General features: G+C 45.0%; 1 non-coding gene across 1 annotated transcript; it reads right to left on the bottom strand.

Annotated features, from left to right (window-relative positions):
- Positions 1-9688: 9688 nt before the first annotated feature.
- TRNAL-UAG (transfer RNA leucine (anticodon UAG)) lies at positions 9689-9770 on the bottom strand. Its single transcript has one exon. It is a non-coding gene; the product is annotated as a tRNA-Leu (tRNA).
- Between the last annotated feature and the right edge of the window lie 5567 nt (positions 9771-15337).

Raw genomic sequence — 15337 nt, 5'->3', positions numbered from 1 at the left:
CCTGGATCTCCTCCTGCGAGAGGCCCGTTCCCCTCTCCTCGGGAGCCGTGGCGTTCCCCTCTGGTGCGACACTGTTTTGGACGGAGGATCCGGTGATCCCAGTTTCTGCCCACGACTCAAGGGCGCGCTTCAAATCCTCTTTGGTACTCAGGCCAGTGGTAGCAATGCCTAGTTCCATGCAGAATTGTTTAAGTTCGCGGTGGTTATACTCTTCCAACTTATCCATTTGGAACTTTTCAGTGGAACCGCTCTCTTTGGCTGACATCGTGGTTTTGTCGTGGGGTGAGCTACTCTCTGTACGATTACGCGTTGATTCGGATCGCGCCGCTGGCCGCCAATGTTAGACGGACCGGGAGGGTCGGCCGAGGACAAGGGGAGAGGTCTCCGGGGAGAGCCGTCTCCAGCGATCGTACAGACAAATAACTTCCCCCCCACAGACAGATACCACACAAGGAGATGAGTTAGCGTTCTTTATAAGCACTTCTTAAGGTACGATGAAAAGGTACAAGGAGGTCTGGACTCAGGGGTCCCCTCGATTCAAGTCTCTCAAGATGGGAAAAGGGGGTAGCGGGACAGTCTGGTTACCAGTCTGGTAGTTGAGGTGGTGTGGTGGGTAGCTCACAATCCTCGAGCTTAGGTGGTCTAGCTGGTACGGGTCGCGGCAGCGCCAGCAGGTCCCAGTGAAGATGGTCGATACACGGGCCGCGGCAGCGCCAGCAGGTCCCAGAGAAGATGGTCGATGTACGGTCCGCGGCAGCGCCAGCAGGTCCCGGTGAAGATGGTCGTTATAACGGGCCGCGGCAGCGCCAGCAGGTCCCGACGAGGATGGATGTTGCAGAAGGCCGCGGCAGCGCCAGCAGGCAGGACGGTGGATCACAAGATAGGGCTACGGCAGCGCCAGTAGTCCGTCAAGGCTGAGTTCTCTCGGTGTCTCTCGACTCCAGGATACAACTGCCTTCCTGCTCCGCAGCTGCTCCAGTTATAGGGCAGGTGCCCTTTGATGTCCGGACCCTCGCACTTGGGGGGTCGGAGGGTCCGGGATGAAGGTGTCCAGACACCCAGCGGGGGGTGGAGCCGGTGCCTGGGGGAGCTGGAGGCGATCGTCACCTGGCGGGGGAGAGTCCTTGGCACTTCGTCCTCCCATTGACCTGCCAAGTGATCCGCTCACCTCCTGGGTGGATGGTGGTGCCGGGATGTCGGGGCCGGCCAGGCCCAGGGTTAGGGTCGGGGGGAGGCCACGCGGCCTCGTGGCGCAGGGCCCAAGATGGCGGCTTGACCCGGCCGAGGGAGCCGGTGGTGGTTTGGGCCCGTGCTACAGGGAGGTCCGAGGGCAGGAGTTCCGTCGGGAGACGGGGTGCGGGTGATTCTCGTGGGCCGCGCCTGGGGGGCCGGGGCTTGGGCCCTGTCATGCGGGGGGGGCGCAAGCCCTTCGTGTGGCCTGTCCAACACTGTATTCTGTTGAGAATGGACAACATTTCTGCTGTACGCTATATCAACAAGCTGGGGGGTACCAGATCCCCAATGTTGGCGGAGGTAGCCAAAGACTTTTGGCATTATTGTCTAGCGCATCAGATATATGTGATTGCGGAATACATTCCGGGGCGAGACAATGCGGTGGCGGATTGGCAATCATGCCACTTGAATGATTACAGCGATTGGAAACTCCATCCATCTCTGTTCCATCAGATCCAATCGCTGTGGGGCCCCTTCCACACGGACCTTTTTGCCTCCAGACTGAATTGTCAGTTGGAAGCGTTCTTCAGCTGGAGGCCGGATCCCTTGGCGAGAGCAACGGATGCATTCACTCAGGATTGGTCCCTGAACCTTCAGTATGCATTTTCCCCCTTTGTTCTGATTTCCAGGGTGGTGAATCAAGTTTCTTGGCAGGGAGCGGAGATTGTGCTGATTACTCCGATTTGGAAATCACAGCCGTGGTTCCCAGTTCTCCTAGAGATGGCGTGCGACTGCCTGCTTTGCCTCCCTTGCTTCCCTCAGATACTCCAGGACCCTCAGGGACAGCTCCACCTGCTAGTTCTAGCGGGACAACTGTCCCTGGTGGCCTGGAGGCTTTCCGGCAACAGTGGTCGTTGCCAGGAATTTCGGAGCAACCTTCCACCTTTATTCAACGAGCTTGGGCCCCTTCTACCAGAAAGAGATACGGATCGGCCTGGAAGGCCTGGTTGGGTTGGTGCTTGGAGAAACACCTGGCTCCCGTGGAAGCGGATCTCTCTCACATATTGAATTTTCTTTTTTTTTTGTAAATAATTTTTTTATTTTCATCATCACAAGTGACACATAAGTACTATAATACAAGAACATAAAATAAAAATAAAAAAATAAGGAAAAAGTTTTACATCACCTTAATAATAAATCAAAAGAACAGAAAAAATTACAAGGAGAAGGAGAGCGACAATCATAAATTAGTCAAAGAGGACAATATAAACAAAGTTTCATATATACTTGAATAGTATAAAGTTATATAATCAAAAAGACATAGGTCGCCACAGTACTTCAAATTTGACTAAAGAACGAGTTCCCCTTGCCTTTGCTAGAGCAGCCTCTAAACCATAAATTTCTTTAATTATGACCCAACAATCCTCAACGGAGGTGTGGGAGAAATCCATACCCTGGCTATAGTTAATCTCGCAGAAGCCATCAGAATTGAAAAAAGACGTGCTATATCTGGATTATTCTCCCTATATCCCAACATAATTTCTAAGTCAATAAGTGGTTGATCCAACCCAAGTTTAGACTGTAATAGTTGTTCCATTTTCTGCCAGAAAACCGTCAATGCTGGGCATGATATGAACATGTGTAGTAAATTAGCAGCATATAATCCACATTTAGGGCAGTGTTTTTTTTATCACCCATCACATTTCCTTGGGCCCATTTAGCTATTTTAGCCGGTGTATAATACAACATACAGACAGTACGTAATTGCTGAAGTTGCAGATTAACAGAATGGACCGACTCTTTCAAATTCCCTAATGCTTGTTTGATCATGCTGGGTGAGACCGCTATGCCCAAAGTTTGACTCCAACATTCGGCTAATTTTTTGCTACCATCCAATTTAAAACCATGTAAATGTGTATACATCAGCCCTATTAGAGATTTGGTCTTTCTTCCATATATACAATCCCAAACGTTTGACTGCATAAACTCAGTTGTCCCAAGATTTGAAGTCAAGTAGTCTCTTACTTGCAGATATTAAAAAAAAAAATGTGATGGTAAATTATAAATTAGACACAAATTTTCAAATGATTTGATTCCTTTCTCATTATAAATCTCGCCCAAACATGTAATTCCATACTTAGCCCAAGATTTACCAGCCTGATCCTGAAAAACCTCGGGAAAAAGAGGATTCCCCCACAATGGGCATTTGTTATGAAATATTGATAATTTACACTTAGAAAACATATCTCTCCAAATATACACAGTATCCCTCACAGTCTTAAACTTAACTCTTTTGAAGTAATTAGGGTCATTTATTCCATACAAAAACATATCCCGTTGATTACCTAAAATAAACTTAAAGAATGAATCTGTCTGGTCCAAACCCAACAAACAACGAAAACGTCCGGTAAATGAGGCCCAGAAATACATTTTGAAGTCCGGGAAACCTAGTCCGCCTTGTTCATATGAGGATTTAAGTAGCTCAATTGCCCTACTAGGTTTCTTATAGCCCCATATAAAGCTACTACAGATACCCTCAAGTTTTTTTAAAAAAGTATTAGGAATTTTCAAAGGAATTGAACGAAATAGATATAAAAATTTGGGAAGTATTTTCATTTTAATTAAGTTACATCTGCCAAGCAGTCCTAAGGGAAGCCTATGCCAGACTTTGAACAACTTAGTAATTGCCTGTAAGAGTGGTACATAATTAAGATCATTAATCTGATTAACTTTAGCTGTTATCTTTACCCCTAGATAAGTCACGGTTGTAAATGCCCCAGGAATAGATTTGTGAATCCCGGCTGTAGTAAGCAATTGTTTTATTAACATTCAATTTGTAGCCTGAAACATTACCATATTTCTCAGCTTCTTGCTTAATCCTCATCACAGCCTCACTTGGGCTAATTGCATAGACCGCTATATCGTCAGCATATGCCGTGAGTTTGAGTTTGAAAGTACCCGATTCCAGCGGATTAATGTATGCACAAGATTGTAAGGTACGTAAAAATGGCTCTATGTATAAAGCAAAAAGTAGTGGAGACAGAGGGCAACCCTGTCTAGTCCCACATAAAATCCTAAACGATGCTGATCGGAATCCCATATAGGAGAGATTGGCTTGTGGATTACAATATAAGGCCTGTATGCAAGATTAAAACTGCGTACCTATACCAATCTTAGATAGCACTGCCCATAAAAACTCCCATCTTACACGGTCGAACGCTTTTCGGCATCTAATAAAATCATTCCAAAATCTATTTTCCTTTGCCCTGCATAGTCGAATGCTCCAATAGCCATATTCACGTGAGCAGTGGTATCCCTCCCTAGTATAAATCCGTGTTGTCTTTCAGAAACTAGATCCGGCATAAGCGGAGCTAAACGGGTTGCCAAGATCTTTGAAAATATCTTTGCGTCTGCATTAATAAGAGAAATTGGCCGGTATGACCCACATTCAGTTGGTGGTTTATCCTTTTTTAAAAAGAACACAATCTGTGTCTGATTCCATGAAGTCGGCACCTCTCCACTGACAGCTACAGATTGTATTACACCAGTAAGTGGCAAGAGCAAAGTCTTCTTAAAGGTTCTGTAAAATTCCAGCGGTAGTGAATCAGTGCCCAAAAAATTGGTGTGTTAAAGGAGTTGGAAACAAAAGGGTGTGGTTTGACCATCTATGCTGTGGCTCTGAAGGGCTGCCCTTCCAGCAGCAGTCGTTTCTAGGGGGGAGGGTTCTCCTAAGATACAGGGTGGGCTGCCACTCTTAGATGTCGATGCTGTTCGTAAAGGACAAGGGTGGGGGGGTGGGGCTGAACTGGGGGGGGGGGAATCATCATCACTAGGGCATTATGGCTTTAAAGAAAGGGGAAGGTTTTTTTTTAGTCTTCTTAATTTTTTTGGTGTTGATTAATAGACGAAATAATAGATCAAAATTAGTAAATACTATGGTAATAGAAGGAGGAGGGTCCATTCAAAAGTTAGAAATTAATTATGAGTTGGATTAATTGTCTGGTATGTAACGTGGCTGGCCTCAATAGTACAACTAAGCGACGGCTAGTCCGAGAAGAGCTTTGAATTTATCAGCCTCAATTTGTGGTTTTAACAGAAACACATTTGGCCTATAAGGACCGAAATTTATTGATGCATCTAGGACTGGATATTATTATTTGCACTACTCAAACTGTATCTATAAAAGGGGTGGCTATCTTAAAAGACAAAAGGTTTAACTGCACAGTGATTGAAAAGCAGGCTGATCAATGGGGACGCTGGGCGTTAGCTGAGCTTGATATATGGGGCAAAAAATATGTGATTTGCGCTGTATATGGCTGTAACGTGGATGACCCCTCTATTTTTGAGTTTCTTAATTCAGAACTGTTAAACTGGGAGGGGGAAAAATTGGTGATGGGGGATTTTAATTGTGCCATAGATTATAGCATAGACTCCACTGGGAAAAGTTCTAATTTAAGAATGCGTAAAACCCGTGGAGCAATCTTACAAATGATGAGACTCCAGTCTATTAAAGATGCTTGGAGATATATATATCCTTTAATACCAGGTTATACTTATTACTCGGCTCCTCATAAATCATACTCTAGGATTGATATGGCCCTTGTGTCTGATAGTCTACTCTTAACATCCAAAATGGAAGTATGCCCTCGGGTAACCTCTGACCACAATCCTATTATTTTTTCTTTTCGGGTTAAAATTGAGAAAAAAGAACTTAGGCCATTCTCCTTTCCTAGATACTTGCTGAAGGATAACGAATATTTGGTATATACGACTCAGCAATTGGAGGAATTTTTCAAAATAAACGCTGGATCTGCATCCCCAGTAATTGTGTGGGATACTATGAAAGCGTATGTTCGTGGCATTACACAAAAATATATTTTCTTACAGAATAAAAAACGAAAAAGTGAGATGGAGACTTTGGTATATAATTTGCGAGATATGGAGAGTCAACATGTGGAAGCAGTTAAAAAAAAGGATTTAATGGTCCAGGATAGGGTGTTTTCTTCACTAATTGACGCAAGAATTTTAGTTAAACAGTTTTTAAGGGATAAAATGGCTGCTAATTATTGTAAGCATCGTTTAGAAAAATATGAATATGGGGAGCATATAGGACACGTACTGGCATATCAGACTGCAGAAACAAAAGCGAAAACTAAGATTAACTCTATTAAAGGAGTAAACGGGCTAATATATACTGAATCTTCAGATATCCTGGAGCAATTTCTGTCATTCTATCAACAGCTCTACTCCCTTACATGGGCCTCTAATCAAGATGAGGTACTATGCTACATCAATAATAGTGATCTTCCAGTGGCAGATAGTGAGAGAATTGCTACTCTGGATGAAATGGTTTTGATGGAAGAGGTTGAGGCGGCATTACTAACATTACCTACTGGAAAAGCTACTGGCACTGATTCACATATTGAATTTTCGATCTCAAAAGGCCGCCGAAGGTTTATCTTACAGATCAGTGAATAATTTTAGTTCCGCCATTTCAGCAGGGCATTCGCAGCTGGATGGCCGGCCGGTAGGCATGCACCCGGTGGTGTGTAAGCTTCTGAATGGATTACGCGTCCCCAATCCACCTAAGGCTAAGTATACTTCTTTGTGGGATGTTTCAAAGGTTTTGACTCATGTTTGATGCATGGCCTAGTAATGAATTATTATCTCGTAAACAGTTGTCAGATAAGCTTGCCATGCTGTTATGTTTATCTTCATGCCGCAGGGTGTCAGATGTTAAAGTGCTTCATTTGGAGGGAAGGATTTTTTCTACTGAAGGAGTGTCCTTTGTTATCACTGCTCCTACTAAAACTTTTTCCAGGTCTATAGATCACAATGCGTTTCCTTTGAATAATTGAAAAACTTTGTGTGGTCAAATGTCTTAAGGTATATGAGGATTGAACACGATCACTTGGCCCTTCTGGTTGTTCCAGGTTACTTATTGCCTTACAGAAACCGTTTAAACCTGTGACTTCCGCTACTATTGCCAGATGGCTGAGATTTGTTATGTCAGAAGCAGGCATTGATGTTAATCTGTTTGGTGCACATTCAGTCAGAGGTGCTATGGCCTCCAAGTCATTCATGCTGGGTACCAGTATACAAGATATCATGAAAGCGGCCGCCTGGTCTTCCAGCTCTACTTTCAAGCAGTTTTACTATAAACCTGTAGGCGATGTAACCTCTGTGGTGTTACATAAGTGTTAAATTAGCATAATCTGAAGCCTTCGGTCCTGTAATAGAATACAAAATTAGCTAGCATTCGCGCCAAGAATTTTCAATTCTATTAAGGACAAGGAGGCGAGGATTATTCCGCCCAGGGACAACTGAATATTTGTGATGATTCATAATGTCATGTCACCCACCCTGATTTATCAGTCGATGACAATTATTACGAGTATGATATTTCTGTTTCAGGCGCTGATCAGAAAGGAGATTAGACCAGACTGTGGTCCTCTGAAGAGTTGGTTCCATAATCTTCATTTTCCAGTTCTACGTCTCCTGGGGTTCCAGCCTCTTTCGCCATTGTTGTCGGACTTATGCTAATAGACTTGGACTCTGCTCGTTGGGCAAAGAAAGAGGAGGTGTTCCGGTTTGAGGACTGTTATATAGAGCTAATCTCTATGGTTATTGTTTTCTTACAATAAGCATTCTGGGAATGTTATGTCATATGTTATCATGATTCTCATTGGCTGCTGTTGGTTTGCAGTAAATGAAAGAGAAGCATAATCCTCGCATCCGTGTCCTTAATAGAATTGAAAATTCTTGGCGCGAATGCTAGCTAATTTTTTATTCTCTCATAGCCTCTCCCAGTGCAGTACTGAGAACTAAGTACAGCGGTACAGTGAAAGAGTGTTCCATGTGTGACCTTGTTCAAGGAGAGTGGAACAAACTAGAACTAAAGTACAGAGAATAGTTAAAAAGAAAAACAGAACAATCCGTCGGGAGGGTGGGAGCTTTGAAAAAACGGGTATTCAGTTTAATATCATCAGAGTTGACGTTTACAATCCATTTTTGCACAGAGTGTTTTGGGTAAAGAAAGACACATTTCATGCCAACACTATGGGAACCTATGCTCATCTAACCTGAGAAACGTTTTAACTCATAAAATGAGTTTCTCCACATTTGTCTCATTCTTGCGATTCACATTAAAACAGGGTGGGGGTGGGGTTGGGGGGGGGGGGATTGAAACACCTGGGCCCTTTGTATCTTGGATACTTGAAATGGTGTATGATGCTTCTTTTTAGCAATTGTTTTTTGATTGATGTCAGATTTTAAGGATCAAACACCGCACACTTGTTTATAAGGTGACATAGTGCTTTCTCATCTTTTAAGATCTGTAATGCCCACATTCATTGTGCTGTGGCTCACATCTGAGGCTGTGCTTGCTGTAAAAGAATGAAGCCTCTTTCAGACGATAAAGGGCAGATGACATTCTTGGGCTGACCACTTACGCATGTTTGGAGCACACTTGGAAGCCATTGTTGGTAACTTTAAATGCGGCTTGTATTATTTCTCTGTTTTTCTAGTTCCTTGAAAACAAATCATTTATCTTTCCTAGGTGCGGACACAGAAGGAAGTCTTGAAATCCATCTCTTCACTCACTTTGGAAAGGTGCTCCTTCACTGCAATTAATCTGGAAGGTGCCAGCCACCAATGGCACTGTTTACCCAAACTTTATCTGCTTACTGTCGAGAGCATAGATTATATCTACAGTCCAGTCTGCTTGAGAGGGACAGGAGCTTTGGAAAGAACGCTGTTCACGCTCCCACCCTATGCACGGGCCATAGAGCAACTCCATCTCAAGCAGATGCAGGCAAACTATAGGTGCCATTCTGAGGGGGTGGTGTTTCTACATCTTTAGTGGCAGTGACCCCTGAAGATCATCCGCTGGATTGTTTGGTTTAGGAACATCATTTCCCTGGGTATCATGCACGCTATAAATACAGCCTCTGTACCTTTCATTTGCCAAAACTTGGAAATCCTTTGCACATTCATGTTTTTTTACCAGTATTCTTCACCTTGATACAAGAGCTTCACTGAAGTGTACATAGTATATGAATGTGTGATTGGTAAACAGATTTGTAGGGGGGTTCTCTGTTTTTTGGGAGCGCAAACATAAGATGGATTTGAGCTGTCATCACTATTGAGTCTGTATCATTATTCCATGTGTATGGGGGCCCGGGGCCCCAAACCTTTACAGTCAGGATGCTCCACAGGGAGTTGAAATATTAATGTTTATTAAAGCGCACGTTTGAGTGACAGTATTCTAAGCAGCCTGAAAACAAAACCTCGTCTTACCAGTAAGCAGCATGCATAGGTAGTTACCAGAAACTGACGATGTCCTGTGCTCCACATTGAAAAGAATACAGCAATTATGGCGAGAAAGTTCCTTAAAGGATAGAGTGTAACTCTTCAAATATGGATATGTTGGTAAGAGTCACTGAATATGTGTGGATGAGCGATCAATCGGCCGGAGCTGTCGGGAGTATTTATTGAATAATAAAGCAAAAGTAACTGGCAGCGGTGGGATTCGAACCCACGCCTCCAGAGAGACTGGAGCCTAAATCCAGCGCCTTAGACCGCTCGGCCACGCTACCACGTGGTAATCTGGGCTTCAGAGGAAAGTGATTTTTTTACTGCAGGACAAATAGGCATAAAACGTTGCAGTTTGAAAATGAATGCAAAACGACTAAACCACTGTAATAATCTGGGCTTCAGAGGAAAGTGATTTTTTTACTGCAGGACAAATAGGCAAAAAACGTTGCAGTTTGAAAATGAATGCAAAACGACTAAACCACTGTAAACTTCAGATATAAAAATTGAAGGGGAGCAATAGAAATGCCTCCCTGGAGAGGAAGAGGGCGGGTGCCTGGTGTGCAATGGTCGCTGAACATTATATCTGTATTATTCTACAGCGCTCAAGCCTTCTCCCGGCCAAGCGAGTCTCCAGCAATGAACGTAAAATACAACACTCTCTGACAGAGATTTTTTCAAACCAGTTGAGAAACATCTGCTCTTAAATATCAAGTTTGCCTTGATAATATTCTAAGCAATGCTGCTGGAATAATTTATTAAGTCACGACCTCTTAAAGAGTAGTTCATTAAAAAAGTTAAGCACCAAGTTCCACAACGGAGGAGCTCCATATGTTGATGAAATAAGCCATTTTGCCCCGCCCAGCCTCACCAATATTCCCAAAACTGGCAAGAGAGGTCATGTCTTGTGCGGTAGCTTCAAAGTCTGCTCCTTTTTAGGTCTCTCCTTCCAGGCAGCTCGTGCTGTCTTGTGGCGAAAACACATTTGTCAGTTTACAGTAGGCTCAGAGCAAGTCCATAGCGTTCTATTGGTTGGCTTTATTGTCACTCAGATTTCCTTGCTTTTTATTTGTCCATTTTTTGTGGGATTTACTTCCTCATCTTGTGTTTGTCCCTCCCCTATAGCATGGACTCATTACTTGTGTCCTTCCACTGCTTACTTTTCAAGCACTACTTTTCGTCATTCTAGTTATGCACTCTATGAGAGTGCATGTGTTTTCCAGCTATTTTCCTCATGCACATCTCTTGCCCTCTCTGACGCTCTGTCTCACGTGTGCTTTTCCCCCACCACCCTCCATGAGACAGCCACCTGAGTCTCCCTGCCCCCCATGATGCCCATGTGATTCTCTTCTGCCCTGGTCATGCTACCTCCACCTGGGCCCTCCCTGCCACTTCTGTCACCCCCCCCCCCCGCAGACTCTCTTCGTTGCTTCTGCTTTCCACATCAGCCTTCCCCGTTTCCTGTTGCTTTCCCCATGTCGACATCTGTATTAAATTGCATTTTCACTTCTTTTTTTCTTTTTTCTTTACAGATCCAACTTGGATCAGTAAATAAAAAGAAAAAAACATTTGCATCATTTGGTAGGCGCATTCACAGGCAGTGCTTGCCCCTATAAAAAGATGTGCCCTTCCAGGTCATAGGCTTTTATTTTCTTCTTTAGCCTTGTTTCACAGCATCAGGGATATTCTACAGCTTTTTTTTTTTAGCCCAGCAGCACTTTACATGCTCTGGTCTTTAAGTTCACACTGAAAAGGTAAAAGTGACACTAAAAGTCCCAAAATGCGACATGTTGCGGTGTAATACTCGACTACTGATGGGAGGTGTGTGTGTCTTTTTCTTTTTCCAACGCAGTACTGACGCGTGGGAGAAGTTTCCACGCACCGCCACCGTGCGACCAAAGAAATTGACGCATCCCCTGTTTGCGGCTGAAAGACTCGACGCATCTCCTGTTTTGCTGCCACTTCAGCCTCCAGCGTGGCCGGATATCCACGCATCACACCTGTGTGCCCAAGTCTCCAAAGCATCGCCCACAGAAAGGAGTCGCCTCTGAAAATTGACACATCACTTCTCCCCTCAGTCCGGAATCGACGCAACATTTCTCCTGTGTGGAGAAGAATTGACGCATCAATTCCCCAAGAACTCCAGAACCGACGCATCACTGTGTTTTCTGATGCTTTCCTCCTGTGCAGCTGTTTTTCGACTTGTATTGTGGCTCATAACAGATACTATGTGCTAAAATCACTGCTTATATAGGGTTCTTTGCACGGAATTGCTTACGCGTTTTAAAAGTGATATTGTGAGCTCTGTATGTTGGATTTTTGCCATTTTGGTCTTGTTTTGGTTTTTATAAAGATTGTTAATTTTTCTAAACTGGTATGGCATCCATTTGTAGAGTTTTCACTGTGTTAATGTGTGCTATGTACAAATACTAAACATATTGCCTCTGAGATAAGCCTGACTGCTCATGCCAAGCTACCAAGGGGGTGAGCAGTGGTTATCTTGGGTGTATAACTGCCTTACCCTGTCTAGAAGGAAGGGTCCCTACTTGAGCAGGGTGCATACCACTGCCAGCTAGATACCCCATTTCTAACAGATGCAATATCACAGGCGTGGCCTTCACAACTTGACTCAGCGCTACGGATGAACCACTTTTAGCTGGACACAACATACCACATATTTCGACGCAAAAGCAATACTTTAAACAAAACTTCTAGAACTGAACACCATACCCCAGGTGTGGCATCCAGAAACTGAGAGTCTTCAGGCCTGGCTCCAAAACAGAAAACAACAGTTGCAATGCATAGGCTAGAAATAAACACAACACTGTAGATGTGGACTAGTAGTAACAATACGCCAGATCTGACATCTACAATCCTGCAGGAATGGCTTTAGGAAGAAGATCACGTCTGTAGCACTGGACACATTCTGACAGTCGTGAACACTGAACAAGACAAAAACTTCAGATGTTGCCATTAGAACTGGATGCAAAATGCCAGACGTGACTTTGAGAATTGATGCAAAACCCCAAATGAACCCTCCAGAACCAGACACCTTACACTAAGGTGACCACCATATCAGGAGACAAAGTTCCAGACGTGGTCTTTAAAAGTAACAACAATGTGCCTGGTGTGGTTTGGAAATCTTTTTTTTTTTTTTAAACTGTTTTATTTTTCAAATAAAGAATGACATTCACATTGCATTGCATACAATCGCTTTACATGCCAATCAATTTGTACCAGACAGTGACATACAGCGTTAATTATTATAGCATAGCACAGACATGTCAGGCCAGGAATCCCGGTCATCAAGCAGATAACTTTACACCCCAACCACCCCCATCTCCCCAGACCATGAAATAGGGAAAACCAAACAGCTGTGCCAGCCATACAAAGTTATGAAGCACAGGTCGAGGAAAACTCGCAACGCTGCCCCGGCGAACCAACCCCATTCAGCCTACCCCCTCAGGCACAATCCCGTTATCCGCCGGCGTGGCAGTGGCACGCTTGGTGGAGTCCAGGTAGGACCGCAATGGTCCCCAAATGTCCCGTGGGCGTGCCGACTGTGGCATAAGACTGGCGTATATTTCAGCATTGAAGTTGCAGTGTGCCAGACTCCCAAGCCAGTCTTGCAGCTTAGGCGTGGACTTTCTGCCCCAGTGGATGGCAACCTCTCTTTTAGCTAAAAGTAACCCCAAGGATGCTAGTTTCCTGACTTTATTACGGATCTGCACCATGTACCCCAAAAGTGCTATTTCAGAGATGGGAACCATTGGAACGCCAACCATCCTCCCCAGGGTCGCGTTCTCCGCATCCCAATAGGACTGTAAACGGGGGCAGAGCCATGCCAGATGTATGAAATCAGCATACGGTGCGGAGCATTTCGGACAGGTGTGTGGCTTATTGGCGTCTATCCTATGCGCTAAGGCAGGTGTGAAGTAAGCGCGACGGAGAAATCTAAAGTGCAGCAACTTATGGCGGCTATTAAGTGATATGTCCCTAGTAGCCACACAACATTTGGTCCACTGTTCATCTGTAATGGTGCAACCCGTGTCCGCCTCCCAGGCCTGTCTAATGCTTGAGTCATCAACCGGCAGCATCTTAACGCATGCTTTGTACATTTTGGAAATAAGCCGTCAGGGGCCTCCAAAACCAGAGTGAGTGGGGGGAAAGAGTCCGGCTCAACTGGGAAAGAGGGGAGGGCGGCACGCAGTGCGGATTTCCTGCGGCTCAGGAGAAATTGCGTCATAAAATTGCACCCAGTGAACCTGGCATTCTCATCTAATGAGAAAATATGACCCCCCGGGAAGAGATCACCCATTTTTGCAATTTCTAATGCGGACAACGTGTTCTGAACTAGCCTCTCTCCTGTGATTGGGAACCATCAAGCATTGGGTAAAGGTAGGGAGGAGGAGTAAAGCTGTGCCGCGCCTGTGTACTGGTTCATTTGCCCCACGCACAGGCAGTGGTGGACACTGTTTGTATGTCGCTCCTGTCTCTTGGGGAGAACCAGGTCTGACTCCGGCCGCAAAAAGGGTATACGAGCATCAGGATGGAACCAAGCGGATGCAGAGTGGCATTGCGCCACTAGATAATATAAGTGAAAGTCTGGCACATTGAACTCGCCCCTGTCATACGGTAGTGTAATAACCGACCAACGAACACGTGGTCTCCTCCCGCCCCATATCAGTCGTGTCATGAGTGTCTGTAAGGTGTGAAAAAAGCCATTAGTAAGGGGGATCGGGATGTTGTTAAAGAGATATAAGAATTTGGGCAGGACCACCATTTTCAAGATAGCAACCCTACCGGCGAGGGACAGTGGCAGCCTCAGCCATCTGTCAACCTGTTCCTCCAACTTTTGAAAAGCCTGCCCGTAATTTAGCCGAATGATTTGCGTGGTGTCCAGATGAATGTGTATACCCAAGTATTTAACCGAGTCTTAAAACCATTCAAGAGGAAATTCGCATTCCCATTGGGTCTTGCACGCTGTAAGCGGAAATATGATCGACTTATTCCAGTTGATGCCCAGCCCCGAAAATTTACCAAAACGAACAATTTCACAAATCAGGTGGGACAAATTAATGTGGGGCTCCCGGACGTAAAGGATGGTCTCATCGGCGTATAGGGAAGCAAGGAGCGGACCAGTGTTAAACTGCAATCCTCTGTGTAAGTGGCGTTCCTGGAAATGCCTCATTAAAGGGTCCATCGCTAGGATGAATTAGAGCGGGGACAGAGGGCAACCCTGCCTGGTCCCCCGGTATAGTTGAAATGGCTTAGACAAGGTACCATTCAGGCAGAGTCGGGCAGATGGTTTGCTATATAACAGCGAGACCGTGGAAATAAAACCGCTGGGGAACCCCATGCGTTGCATCACCTCCACAAGGAAAGGCCACTCCAAGGAGTCAAATTCTTTCTCCGCGTCCAACAACACCGCCGCCGCGGGAATATCAGGATTTCTTCTGTGGGGCACGGAAAACAGCGTGCGAAGATTTAGGGATGTAGAACGTCGGCGGACGAAGCTGGATTGCATGGGAGAAATGATATACTCCATCAGCTGCGATAGTCTATTTGCGAGCGCTTTAGCTAGGATTTTATAATCCAGATTCAGCAAAGACAATGGTCGGTATGCACCGCATTGCCGATGGTCCTTGCCAGGCTTCGGAAGGAGTATGATTACCGCTTCCCACAGTGTAGGGGGGAGAACCTGTCTCTCCAGTGCCTCCGCATAGACCTCAATCAACTGTGGGGCCAGGATGTCTTTGAATTCTTTATAAAAAGCCCCCGTCAAGCCCCGGGGCGGAGGAACTGCGCAGGGAGTCTATAGCCAGTGTGACATCCGTTACTGATATGGGTA

Source organism: Triturus cristatus, chromosome 12, assembly GCF_964204655.1.
Source record: "Triturus cristatus chromosome 12, aTriCri1.1, whole genome shotgun sequence".
NCBI classification, from domain to species: Eukaryota; Metazoa; Chordata; class Amphibia; order Caudata; family Salamandridae; genus Triturus; species Triturus cristatus.
This window is presented reverse-complemented; position numbering and strand designations above follow the sequence as displayed.